This window comes from Brassica rapa, chromosome A02 (genome assembly GCF_000309985.2).
Source record: "Brassica rapa cultivar Chiifu-401-42 chromosome A02, CAAS_Brap_v3.01, whole genome shotgun sequence".
Classification (NCBI taxonomy): Eukaryota; Viridiplantae; Streptophyta; class Magnoliopsida; order Brassicales; family Brassicaceae; genus Brassica; species Brassica rapa.
In genome coordinates this window covers 14,978,461-14,989,305 of record NC_024796.2, presented here as the reverse complement: position 1 = coordinate 14,989,305, position 10,845 = coordinate 14,978,461, and the positions used below count along the sequence as shown (strand labels likewise).

General features: G+C 34.2%; 1 long non-coding RNA gene across 9 annotated transcripts; it reads left to right on the top strand.

Annotated features, from left to right (window-relative positions):
* The first annotated feature begins 214 nt into the window (after positions 1-214).
* On the top strand, positions 215-10,784 carry LOC103853170. 9 transcript variants are annotated; one of them, XR_004455049.1, is made up of 9 exons: positions 215-2,718; positions 2,820-2,932; positions 3,240-3,477; positions 3,858-4,018; positions 4,106-4,283; positions 4,421-5,915; positions 6,009-6,245; positions 6,772-9,191; positions 9,283-10,784. It is a non-coding gene; the product is annotated as an uncharacterized LOC103853170 (long non-coding RNA). The 9 variants fall into 9 exon arrangements; XR_004455055.1 differs by lacking the exon at positions 9,283-10,784 and having other exon boundaries at positions 2,409-2,718; positions 5,994-6,056; positions 6,104-6,245; positions 6,772-7,610; XR_004455054.1 differs by lacking the exon at positions 9,283-10,784 and having other exon boundaries at positions 2,410-2,718; positions 5,994-6,056; positions 6,115-6,245; positions 6,772-7,610.
* Positions 10,785-10,845: the final 61 nt, after the last annotated feature.

Here is a 10,845-nt window from a genome sequence, read left to right as displayed (position 1 = left end):
ATTTCGAGCAGGCACCCGTTCGAATAAATGTGGTCAGTACCGTGAATGGTGTGCCAGACATGGTGGGATTTATTTCAGAAGAGATTCTAATAAACCACTGGGACATGTGCTTAGTTGGACTACCAAAACCTAAATATGTTTTTTTTCTAAATGTTATAACAATATTTATGTAAGTTGATTATTTGTATTTGTAAATAACAGCCCTAAGTTGTATAAATAACGTGCTACAGTATGTACCAAAAATATTAAAATGCTAGTTCATTAAATGATTATGTATATTGTTGTTTCCATATCTTAGATAATCTTTTTCTATTTTTTTGGTAAAACTTGTAACCAGAACGAATCAGTTTTGGTGGTAAATGGGTTACGGCTCACATTAGAAAAAAAAAATCATTGTTTAACATCATTTATTTTTAATATTTACATTATTTTATAATTGATGTCAAATAAATTTACATCATTTAAATAAATGATTTTTGAAATGGTAATGCAAATAGTTAACATTATTTTATTAGTAAACTCGGGTCGGCCGCCTACGGGCGGAATGTGTTCTACATGCTTGTATTGAAATTAGTTACCAAAGTTATTGAATCTAACGAAGATTTTCAGAGGATATGTGATCTTACCAAAGTTACTTGTATTATAAAAAAAAAATTGAGTGGTTCAGTTCTTTCAGATAATTTTAAAATATTTTGGATTAAAACATACTCTGCCAATTTGTTAGTTTTTCCGGTAGTTCAATTTATAAGTAGTGTTCCAAAAATATATGGTAATTTTAATACTAATATTTGGTAATTTTAATACTAATATTTTGTAGTTTTTCGGTTCGATTTCAGTTAAGTTTCGGTTCAGTTTGGATATTTTGTTTCCAGATATATATGGACCATTTGCTTATTTGTGAACATTAATTCAGTTTTGAATTCAGAATTTTTAATTCTATTTTGGTTTGATTCTCGGTTATCTGTTCATGTACTATGTAAGGATAATTAGTGTTCTATTTTTTTTGTGGAATTTCGTGTGTAAACGTTTTACACTGTTTATTTTTCTTTAATATAATGATTTTTTAATGTGATGTTTAGAATTATGATGCAAGTAATCCTTTACCTTTGCAGCTCTACCACCAATTTTTTGTATTCATCTACTACCTTTTGTGAATTATTCTCTTCGATCATAGCTTTTGATTTCTTGAATTGCTACTTAAGCCATGCATATGTCCGTGCTCATCAAACAGTTTTGCTTATTCAATATCTATTACCGTGTGTGAATCTACAATGTCTTAAAACATAGATTTTGATATCCTAATTCCAACTCAAGTTAAGCTTTCTTTCTTTAAGTTCAACTACCTGTTTTTCTGCATCATCAACTTTAATCTTTTGCTTCTGCTCCAAATATTAAATCTTAGATTTTGATTGTTTGAGTTACGTTTCTGCAACTCAGTCACATCTTTTGTTGATACATTTCTTATATTTTGTGTCTTTTCTTCAAGTTGTAGGTCTTCTCTCTGCAGCTCAAACACCAGTTTCATTTTTTTTTTTTTACTTGTTTCATATTTTACCTTTTGTCTTTTCTCTAAACCTTAGTCTAGCATTTGTTTATTTGAAATCCTCCTTTTTCTTCTTTATTGTATTACTAGGATAGGCCCGTCCTACGGGCGGGATATAATTTACTTGTGATCTAGATTTTAATTTTTTGTACGATTCGTGGTTTGTGTTTTAGGTTTGCATTTGTAAGAAATATGTATTAAAATGATTGTTGTCTAATAGAAAATTTTAAGTGACGAAAAATATTATATTCATTTTACTTAAAGTTTGATGTTTGCTTCTTTTTGTAACTTGTTTTTGTTCTTTTATTTGTTGTCAAATATATTTTATGACATTATACTGTTTTAGGTATTGTTTTTCTTTCTTGTTATGTTTTTTTATAATGAGAATACATTTTTATGTCATCTTCGCAAATCTCTAACTAAAATTCATTATTTTTTATTATTCTTTTTAGAGATTATAAAGTTGTATGACACGAATTTCATGATTGAAATGATATATATTTTCTTAAGGTTTCCTCAATTTTTTTATATATAGTAAGTAAATTGAAGTTTGTATTGTTGTTGTTAGGTTTAATACTCCAAATATTGATTATTTTATATTTTGTATACATTGAATGTACTTGTGTTTTTATAAAATATTATTATTCAGTTTTGTATATAATCGGTGGCTTTTTTACTTATTCTATTACCTCTTATATTGTTTTTATTTGTTATACCGAATAATTTATTATTTTATTTTAGAATTTTACTATATATATCTAATAACATAAAGTAGAGAGGGACTCTCTTCTCCTGCGCCAGCTCAAGAAATAGAGACAGGATGTTGCGACACGTGTCCAATCAGTGAAACTCAGTGCGTCGTTTAAGTCGTTGTCTATGGGTTCCATTGTTTTGTTGGGCTTTACAGCATGCAGCCCATCACGTGTTTTAGAACATAATGGTAACTAAACGCCCCGTTTTGGATTAGGTGTACGCATAATGGTTTACGCTTATCGCGTCTCCAGATCGAAAGGTGACACCCCTTGCGCAGCTGACGTTCCGTCTCCTTCGTTGCAAGCACTCAAAAACCGATCAATCAATCATCTTTAATCCCCCCCCCATTAATCTATCACCCACGATCTGGATTCAATGTGATATTGTTGATGTGCAAGGCGTTCGAGTCGACTATAAAAAAGGTATGCATGGTTCTCTCGGAGACTACATCTCATTCGTTCTTAACTCATCAAAAAATACAGTGTTATGGCTAACGTTTTGGTTTTCCTCTCCGATCTCCAAGCCGGTGGCTCCTCTTCCACCGTCGAAGTGTGCTTGCTCCGCTTCTGGGAGGCCAGAAACGTCCGCCGTGGTGGAGAACTCATGGGCGTCGACATGCTCTTGCTTCACTCTCAGGTTATGTTTTACATCCGCCGTTTGTTTTAGTTTTTCCGATTGAATGTTGTACACGTACCTGCCGTCTTGAATCCACATTAAATCCACGCCGATCATTTTTTTGTTTTTAATGTTGATGTAAGATGATTTTGATTCTGTATACTGATTTAGATGATTTTGGTTTCGTTTATAGATTTTGTTTTTGTTTGTTAGTGTAAGATTAGTTTGGTTTCATTTATTGATTAAAAATGGTTGAATCTTGATACTGTGTCGAGTTAAGCTTGCTGATGAGGCTGACAAAGCTGTTCTGTTACTATGTCTTTTATAGGCTGGAGGTGTTGGCAAGACATACATATTCCAGCTCAGCGTGACCAGTTTCATTACACTGCAGAGCGTCAGACCTTCACAGTCTTACGCATCTTCAACGAGTCCCTGATATGTTAGTTTGTAACTCACTTGATATTCTGTCAAAATAACAATGTGTGTCTTGGTGTTATCAGGGAGACAACGGTGGTCTTGGAGATGATATGAACACTGGAAGCTCAACTTAAGTTGAATCTAAAACTGTAAGTCCTTTTTTTGGAGCAATGCTTTTTATTACATTTTGTAGACACTGTTGGTGCTATTGGACAAAATTGAAACTGTCAAAGGTTCAAGCAATTAAATGCTATTCAGAGAAATACATGTTTCACTTCCCATTTACTTTTGAAGCTTCATTGAGAACATATTGTCAGAGTGCTTTTATGTTCTTAAACTCATATTCAAAGTGTTTTTAAGCCATGTTAGAAGTGTTCTTAAGCTTATGTTCATAGTCTTCTTTTTATGTTATTAAACTCATGTTCATCATGTTCTTAAACTAAACATTATGAAATTGTTATATTCAGATCTTAATTAACCATTTTCTGAAAGATTTAGTAAAAAACTGTTTGTGATTTTGTTCATTTAGCTTCCGAGGCTGCTGCAACGGATCTAGATCAGCTGCAGTCAACGTGTTCATCCTACGTTATCATATCGTCTGGGTTTTTGAGCATTCCTTACTGCAGATTCATCACCGTCAAAGCCGTTTTTACCAATTTTGCAGCGAGGCGACTTTACCAGAATGGATTTGTACGGGGAAAAAATCTTAACTTCTGTTTTCTTTTTTCCTCCCTCTGGTTTATCTGTTTTTTTTACAGCCGTCTTATTGTGGTAAAGGGCTTGGCGGAAGTTGTGTGTATGATGAGCAGTGCTGCATATCAAGCTAAGAAGAGAAGCAACAATGTACAATTAGCGGAAGAGACTGTAGCTCACCGCCAAGCCCATGCTTTGAAGCGTGTATGAATTGGCAATCAGAATACTGCTGGGATCTCTACTGATGATGAAGACTTATGAGGTAATATTTTTGCAATCCTTTTTTCTTTGGTTTTCTGACTGTTCCTTGAAGCAAGAAATGTCTCTTTGGACAAGTGAATTTTGTTCTGACTGGGTTCATGCTAATAGAATAACCTGATTGTATAAATGATGGACCAGATTGAAGCTTTTAGTCAGGACAGAAAGAGATGGAGGATACTTTAATGCTGATGGGAACTTTGTAGAATATGTTAGAGACAAGGAAGTCAAGGTGCAGATCAAACATTGGTTTAATGTTTGAGGAAAATGATCAAGGTCAAACGTTGGTTTAACGTTCTAGGAACGTGAGCAAGATCAAATGCAAAATTTGAAAAAGAGTCAGCAATTGCAAGTATGGTAAAGGGCACACAGCTTCAAGACGTCATCAGTTAATGTATATACAAATATACAATAGTTAGAAGGTCATTTGTATTGTTATCCATTGGTCGCTTACAATGACGTTGTGAGTCAAAAACGCATAGGACATGCCAACATTTGAATAAAAAGGGATATGCTGAGAGTATTAGAAAGTTGAGTGCTTTATAAATATGATATCTTTTATCTCTTAGTTGATTATTTATTGATGTGAGTTATAAATTCATGGTTGTCCTCGATTGTTTAATGTTACTCTATAAGATTTTTACTTAATATTTCCACAAATATTAATTTGATAATTTGACAAAATATTTTAGAAAATCGATGTAAAAACAATAGATATATATAGATGTGAAGAATATTGGTCAGTTTGGACAATAGATATAATCATTTTCATCCATATAGGTGACCACTATTAGTTTTGTTTTACTTTCTCAGATTAGTATTGACATGTTCTCTTTTACTGGTACATTTAAAAGGTAAAAAAGTAGATTTCATTCATCTATATTTTTAATCTCTATTCAATAGAAATCTTGGTTCAAACCCTACGTTACCGGGTAAAAATCTCAGCATCTTAACAATTTATACCCAAATAAAATATCAACATGCTTTACTAACGACCAAGTAAACAATAGATTTTTTCAAAAAATATAACTAACGTTTTAATAATAATTAGAAATAAAAAGAACTTTAAATTAAATACAATTCTATAAAACTGATAAATAATAAAAAACATACAACTAAATCTCATCAAACCTATATAATATGTTACATGCTGAAACCTCATAATATAGATACAACGTAACTATAAAAAACAAACATTATAAATATTTCTATACCCAATCATTCTTAAAATCCATAAACGTTATTAAAAACATCTCCTACAACTGCTAACATAAAACACACAATACCAAACACGTGCTAAAAGATTCAAAAAGCCATGATTAGCTTTTAGGTTTTGATTGATCTATATCTTTATATATAAAGAAGAGTTTAATCTCTCCTGATGATGCCAGCTAGGATGCCAGCTTGGAAATAGGATCCCTGTAGTGAAGACACATAGGATCCGCACCGTTTCACTAAACTTCGCTGTTGGGCTTCGTTACGCGCTGCGGCCCATCGAGACAGTCTTCTGCGGAAGCCCTATCAACTGCTCCCCTCCGTGTTCTTCGTTCGTCGTCGATCTACGAAGAGACTGTCGAGATTCTGTAACGGCGATTGTGGTTTAATCGTCAACCACGTGATTCTCACCTATAAAAAGGTATGGCTCCATCCCCTTAGCATCATCCTCACAATTTCTAAATCAATCTACCTCCTAATACGTCATCACTTCTAAAAGCCTTCATTCGTTTAGTTTGTTCTTATCAAGCCAACTGCTCAGTCCCGACTCCTCCCTCCTCAGGTATGAATCCCTCTTAATGTTTCACTCCAAGTCGTTTGATAAATAAGCCTCAATGTAGTTGGCCGGAGATGTTGGAGGAAAAGACGGTTTGAAGAATCTTCACGGTGTGTAAGTTTCCGTCGGAGTGGAGAAACACTGGAAGGGACATGAGTCGATTAGCCATGTCTTGATTGCGTCTAACCCATACCGGTACGTTGTAGAATTGGATTTGGAGTCAGTTTCGTTACCTGGAATCCAGTCAGATAATACTGGAGTTAACTGGTTATCGAAGAGATGCAGAAAGCCTTAAAAAAAAATTGAGTCTGAAATCATGTTGAACCATTGGAGAATCAGAATTATTCTGTTTGTGTTTGTATGTACGTACATCTCATTTCTCTCGCTGTGAATTTTTAATCTTTATCTATCTTAATCTTGCAAGTTGTTACTTTGTGACAGTTGCCTATGTTATTGAGTATATTGCTGTCATCTATTTACAAGATGTGTTCTGAGGAAACCATGCATTTTCAAGTAGTAGACCTCTCAAGAATTAACAGATCTATCATCTGGGATTAGTCCTTATGTGTATTAGTCTTATGTATCCATGTTTAGTTCTTATGTATATTAGTCTATAGTGATTCACTTGGTATGTGGTTGAGTCTAAACATGATCATGTTTGATGCAATATGATAATTTACTTGGCACAAGGTTGAACCTAATGTGAATGTGTTTGATTCAGTATGACGAGTGCATCAAGGACTGTGATAAGGCTGTTGAAAAGGATAGAAAGCTTAGGCCTGGAAAGGAACAACTCGAAAAAGTATCCACAGGTAGCCGCCAAGAACGGCTGGTTTTGTTGGCTCTGCTACTGCTCCGCACACCATCTCCTCTGATGCGCATGTGCTCTCCTCAGAGCTGCGACCAAAGCGTTGGCGAGCGAGGGTTGAGTCTGAAACTGACTGTTTGGATTGGTGGGAATCCTGTTGAAGGAAACGTTGAAACAGAGCTCGAGAGCTTGGAAATAGAGAGAAGGGTGTGCTATTTGGCGACCAAAGGAAGTGAGAGGATGAGATTTGAGACATGCCCTTCGAAAAAAATTTGATCTTGTGGAAGTTAAAATCGTCGAAGTGACGTGAAGAGGAGTGACCTGAGAATGGCCTCTCCTTTTTGCTGGTTGGATATTGCTTCTAAACTGAAGAAGCCTTGGTGTTAGCGTCTGGTGCACGGTATAAACCAATGTACGCATCACTTTAACCCGTTAAATCCCTTTCAAGTTTTATCTTTGTACCCACAAACAAAACAAGGTTGAGACGTTGAAGTTTCTTTAAGCTTAAAGGAAGAAATAGTGGTGGAGGAAGCAAACTTAAGTTATGAAGATATGGTTTAGTATGAGGAAAGTATCGAATAGATGAGGGAGGGCAAGTTATGGCTTTATATTGTTTGTTTCATACTTTCGATGTTATTTTTTCTTTAAATTTCTTAGTAATTAAATATCATAAAGAGCTCAGATATTACTGAATACTTTTGTAATACTAAACACTTGGCCAGTCGTTCAAATTGTTTTACTTGGAGGATGCATTAAATAACTTCACTTGAAGCAGATATTAGTTCTTCTGAATTTCACTTGAAAATTTTATAAGAAAACCAATTACGAGAATACAATAACATTGTTGCCTTTTCACGTTTTATCAACTCAACCATGATTAAAGAAAAACTTAAACTTTTCCTATTCTAATAATTGAGTTTAAGTTAAGAAAAACTAAGATACTGAGAAAAAGAAAAAAAACAATTTACACACTATCAAAACAAATGAAAAAATAAAATATACAACATTAAACATAAAATGGAAAATAATTTCATGATATAAACAAGAGACTAAATTTATTGTATCTAAATAGATGTATTTAAAAAATTTCATGAAAAAATATCTTCCTAGCTAATCTCGAATGGCACATAGAAACAATTATGAATTCTTTCCCTGATAATCTGAAATTCTGTGTTTAATGTTAAGATCAAGCAAGAAATAGTCTAGAAATCCTTATATTTGTTCATAATAAACAATATAGCTTATTTTATCTGAACCAAGTATCACCTAACAATAAACTTTAAAAATAAAACCGATGAATATCAGGAACATGTCCTAACCCTTGAACACTATGTCCAATCCAATTGGATATCTAATGTTTTGATTGCCAGTTTTTCATCAAAGGTGAGATTCTCTTTTTGGAAAATTATTCAAAGGCCTTACAACTGGCGAGAATCTCAAAAAGAATCGTATACATTAGTTGTTAGATACAAATTATTCAACAATGACATAACAATATTGTCGTCGCAAAAAGTCAAAACAAAAATTACTTACAAACAAAAGATACATGAACCATTTTCTTGAGTTTTTTCTTCTTTTTTTGTGTCTTTCATTCACATCTCTTGCAAATATGAACCTAAAATACCAACCACAAAATTATATAAGAAAACAATAATCTAGATCACAAATAAATCATATCCCGCCCGTAGGGCGGGCCGACTCTAGTATTATTATAAAGTAGACATTGTCTCTCTTCTTAGGATGACACGTAATCAAATAGTTAACTCAGAGTGCGACACGTGTCCTCCATCTTTTGAAAAACCTTCATTTATAGTTTGGCTGATCCGTTTTGCATATATTGGGCTGGCAAAAAAAAAATGTTGACCCTTTAGAGCTTGCCCCGTTAATCGACACTATCTTTCTCACGAGTCATCGCCTCTTTTTTTTAGGGTTCATTGTTTCCTTGAAGCTCTCCTTAGGTTCGCCAATAATGGATGTTCTGAGAGGTTGTGCCAGACAAGCATTTTCCACGCCATTAACAAGTTCTTAAATCTTTGACCCACTATATCTAATTAAGTGATCCTTATCTCTCTCCTAGACTGTAGAACTCCACCTATATAGGTAAGTAATCATCGCTAGATCATCATCCTCACAGTTTTTCATAGCAATACAAATTCGAAACAAAATCCGGCATATAATCTCAAAAGTTTCAAACTTTTGTATGCAAATCTTTATTTAAACTCTTACGGAGTCCGTTTTCGATTATTCTGCCGTATGGAGTTTGTTATCCCATTAATTGTAGACATCAAGAGTCTTGACTCAAGACTATAAGAATCCATTTGGCAGAAAAGCTGGTTTGTATTTTTGTATTTTTTCATATTTCGTAGTAATATATTGTAAATGTTAATCTCACGTCTCTTGATCTTTGGGTTTGACATGTTTCAGATTTACGGTCTCTGCAGAGCTTCATTTACTGGCATGGATATTGGACAAGATGAATAAAATGAGACATACAGATATGCCAAGACGGAACAGAGACAACAAAACATAATGTCGAGCTGTTCAATTCTACTCCACTTCCACCTTCAACACCAACGCTGTTAAGGTCAAAATAATCTTAAAGCAAATAATCTATGGTATCGTCATATAGGCTTCTCTTGATTTGCTCAATGTTTCTTATGCATATAATTGTTGGCTCAACTTCCGATCGCATCCAACAACATGATGCTTCCTCAACATAACCATTAGTTTATATGATTATGCCGTTGTCAAAGTCTAACAAGTGATGGCTATGATGCTTCGGGTAGAGAAGGCAGTGATCAGAAAGTGATGGCTATGATGCTTCTGGTAGAGAAGGCAGTGATCAGATTCCTTCTATAAACATCCCACATCAAGACGAGAAGTATAATTATAATCAGTAGATTTTAGCTCTCAAGGGTTGATCATCCTTGAGCATTTTTTGATATATGGCTGGTAACGTTCAAATGCATTAATAAAGAAAAGTCAACAATCTCAGACAAAAGATTGATGGGCTCTTAGAGCATGATTAACCACAAATCCCATTAGAGTTGCTTAATGATTATTTTAATATATAATTGTTGATAAGCACTTTAGATAAGAAACCCCCAAATTTTGTGCCTCAATGCTAGTTGCTTACCTAAAGGTTCTTAAAAAATTACTTTGGGTTAAAATTGCACAATTGAAAGATTAGGAGTCAATTAGAGAGGTCTGTTCTGCAAATCTGATAGTTTTGGGATCAAAAAATAATTATCCAAAGACAAAGGACCAGACTTGAAAATAAGCCAAGAATGGCCATTGGAGCTCACAAGCTTTCTCTCCCGGATCTGGAGCACGATGGTGGAGGATCCGGCGACGGAAAAACTTGATTCCATGGCGGAGGAGAGCTGAGACGGGTTACCTGGATCGAAGGATAGGAGACGAGCTGCAGAGGGCCGACGAAATGAACATCTTCATGACATCTCTGTAGCAGCGGAACATGTCTGAGAAGGAGTTCTTGACCTTGGGCTGGATTTTGTACCGATCGAACCAGGCGATCGAGCCAATTCGACGAAGACGAGAGAGAGAGGATCGAGCCAATTCGACCAAGATCCAACACGTGTCCCACAAGCACCCGGTTCTTCTACCTCCTCTTTAAGCACCGCTTTTTTATATTAATCCCATTTTTTTTAAAAAAAAATATTTATTAAGCTAAGCATTCCCCTTAAGCACCCTGGTTGAAGATGGTCTTAGAGTTTTGGAAGGAGATCTTAAGATAAGCATCAGTGGAAAAATAAACAAAAAAATTGAAGTTTTTTATGCATTGTCAATGAAAAATAATGTAATTGTTTTTTTTTATTTTCACAAAGAATAACCCATTATAGTTTAACATTATATGATGAAATTTAGTTAACCACAATGAAATCAAGGTTGAATATCACAACATCAAACAATTTTAACCCTAAAAGCTGATTAACAGAGAAATCAAATAAATAATGATTTAAAAATAAT